The following is a 3,314-nucleotide window of genomic DNA, read 5'->3' as shown; positions in this document are numbered from 1 at the left end:
AGATTTTTTAAGCTTAAACTGTTTTTTCGTCCGAGTGATTTTTTTTTCAAAAAAATGCTTTAAAAAAACTATTGTTATTCATAAAAAACTACATTTTTGGAGGTATTTTTAAATCGATTCAGCTCACGACCTTCCAATCATAATTATTGCATATTTTAAAACTCCAAAAATATACTATTTAGGAGCGTCTACTACCCTCCACGCACGTAACGAAAAAATAATTAATTTTAATGATAATTTTCAAAACAAAATGACAACTGACTGAAGCTGTCATGCGCCGCAATTGTGTTTACTCTGACGGATTTCACTGCGGCAACTGTTCAGCTGTTCACTTACCGCCGACCGCTTTACCGTCGTCCGCAGTAATTCTGGGTAGAGCTTAAGTTCACACTACATACATACATGTTCCCCCAGCGATTGCATAAAGTGAGTACATATTGTGGCTATCCACTGGGAGTTGGTGACAAATTGTTCAATATGCGATTTGTCAATGACACCTACATGAAAATGCACACATATACATATAGCTAAAAATATGTGTATAAAAAATTTGTCCTACCTAGCAGCTAGATATCTACTTATGTATAAATATACTATATTCCTCTGTGCCTCTTCAACTGCTGCTGGGACAATAAAAAGACACTCGAACGTTTGAGTGTACTTGTGGTCGTAGACAACAAAGTTTTTTTTCATTATTTGTTGCTCTTTTTGTCAGCTTACTGTTGTCTCAGTTGTACTTTGTTTGTAATTCTTCCTGCTATTGTCATATTACATTTATTTTGTACACAGAAATGTAAGCTTTCCGTTGGGCACATACAACAGGATGTGCATATGTATGCATGTGCGTGTAAGTGTATTATATATCTGTGGTCATAAGCAATAACCGCCTAAGTCGACTTAAGAAATAATTGAGTTATATATGCTATCGTATTTTGTAACTACTATTCCGTGTGTATGTGAAGTCCCCATCTCGCCAGCTAGGCTATTTAGAAAGTTATAGACGAGCATATTTTGGTTTCCGCATAAGGTTAACATTTCAATCCAAATGTTTAAAACGTTTTTTCTCGAATTCATGATTTTCGATTTAGGCGGTTATTGCTTTTGACCACTGATATGTTGGTATAAGTATTTGCCTTTTTCAAGCTTTTCTACGTTTATAAATTATGACTTTTTTGTTGCGTAAAAGTTTTACTAATTTGCGGTTGGTATGAGTATATTAAATTTTATTGCAAAAGTTTTAGGTATAAAATAAGTTTTTGAAAATACTCAACAGATGTTGGCCACCTATTTGTGGGTGACGAAAATAGTTTGGTTTTTGCAGTTACAGTATATTGTATTATTTTAGGGTTGCGAAGAAATTTTTACATAATGGCGTAGGACGATAAATACATATATCCAGCCCTTGCCATCAAAAAGACGTACGATTTTTTTCTAAATTTTCTTTTAGACGCAGAAATGCACATCGATGCTGTAAGAAAATTTCTGTGTACATCAAAATTTAAATTTCAAAAATATTTGTACTTAAGTTTTTTTTTTTTTTTGATTAGGGGTCGATATAACTTTACTCGGGTGAAAAATTTACTTTACCTAATTTTTCGAGAACAGGGGCAGCTAGCGAAATAAAATTAACTGTATTTTAAAACTTGCGAGATGAAAAATTCACGAAAAATAGTTTTTGGAGGAATACCTTGACTTACAAAAGGCTCCCGCTTTGGTTAAAAGTTGCGTTACAGCAGAAGTATTTTTACTCGCTTCTTTTGTGTACAAAGGAACTCTTCTGGGCTAGTTCAGGGCTATTTAGGACCATTTTGTCACTAGTACGGTATCATTTCGGGAACATTTTGGACACTTTTCATGACAGTTTCAGGACTAGTGGGAACCATTTTGCGACTTGTTCTATGCCAATTTGTGACTAGTTCAAGGCCATTTTAAAAACATTACGCAACTAGTTTAGGAACACTATGGGACAGGCTAAGCACTATTTCGAGACTAGTTCGCGACTATTTTAGAAAGGTTTCGGCAGTAATTCTGGATCATTTTGGGACTAATAAGGGAATATTTGTGGATGATTTCAAGGCTTGTTCCAGATCATTTCGGATACTTTCACGACTTTTTCAGAAGTACTTCAGGAAATTCTGGGATCATTTGCGGTTAGTTTCAAACTAGTCACGAAATGATCCTGAAATAATCCTGAACTATTTCGAAGTCGGTCCTGTACTGCTCCGGACAAAATGAGATGAAATTTTCTTATGTCTAATTTCTAACCTATGCAGTTTATGTACGGAATTTAATCGCCTAATCCTTTGGCAAACCGTACACAGATGCTTAGAAATCAAAAAATTTCATCAGTACCTAATACTCACACCTGTTTTTAAAATTTACATACTTTTTTGAGGCCAAAAAAAGAAAGAATCATCAGAATTGAGCGTAGATTGGCTTTCACCACAGGCAGGTGAACTTAAACATTCCTTTTTATTTTCCACCATGTAGTTATTGTCAATGATGATTGCAAATGCCTCAACTTGGATTACCAAGGACTATCTCTAATACATTCTATAAAGACTTCAAATATTGTTTAATCTTAATCGTAATCGTAATCTTAATCTTAGTCTTAATCTTGATCTTTACCTTAATTTTAATTTTAGTTTAATTTTAATCTTTATTTTAACCTTAATCTTAATCTTAATCTTAATTTTAATCTCAATCTTAGTCTTAATCTTAAGCTTAATCTTAATTTAATCGCAATCTTAATCTTGAGCTTAATTTTTATTTAATCGTAATCGTAATCTTACTATTAATAATCTTGAACTTAATCTTAATCTAAATCTTGATAATCCTAATTGTAATCTGAATCTTACTCATAATCTCGGTCTTAATAATCTTAATCGTAATCTTAATCTTAATTTAGTTATTTCTAAATCTCAATTTATATCTTAATCTAAACCTCGGTCACTCCCAGTTGTAATATTTCTTTTGAGGTAGTTAGCAGATTTAAACTTAAAGGGCGGCAATATTTTTCTTCAACAGTACTTCAAAATTGTTAGTATTGACCCTAGTCTTCATAAATAACTGGCTGCATGAACGTCACCATGCCTACTTCGTCCCTTTTCTCACAAAACATGAATTTGTTCTAAACCTCTCAATTTCAAATAATTCAACCTAACTTAACTAAATACTGCCATCTCATACAAACTCTTTTTCTTTTAATTAAAAATTACATTTTTACCAAGCACTCAGTAACTACTTACTTATGTATGTACAAACATGTTTATTTATCAAAAGTACTTACCATCTTTTTTATAAAAAATAACTTC

The sequence above is a fragment of the Rhagoletis pomonella genome, unplaced genomic scaffold (genome assembly GCF_013731165.1).
Source record: "Rhagoletis pomonella isolate Grant_MI unplaced genomic scaffold, Rhpom_1.0 Rhpom_scaffold_00007, whole genome shotgun sequence".
Classification (NCBI taxonomy): domain Eukaryota; kingdom Metazoa; phylum Arthropoda; class Insecta; order Diptera; family Tephritidae; genus Rhagoletis; species Rhagoletis pomonella.
The sequence above is the reverse complement of the archived record's forward strand: the minus strand, read 5'-3'. Positions refer to the sequence as shown.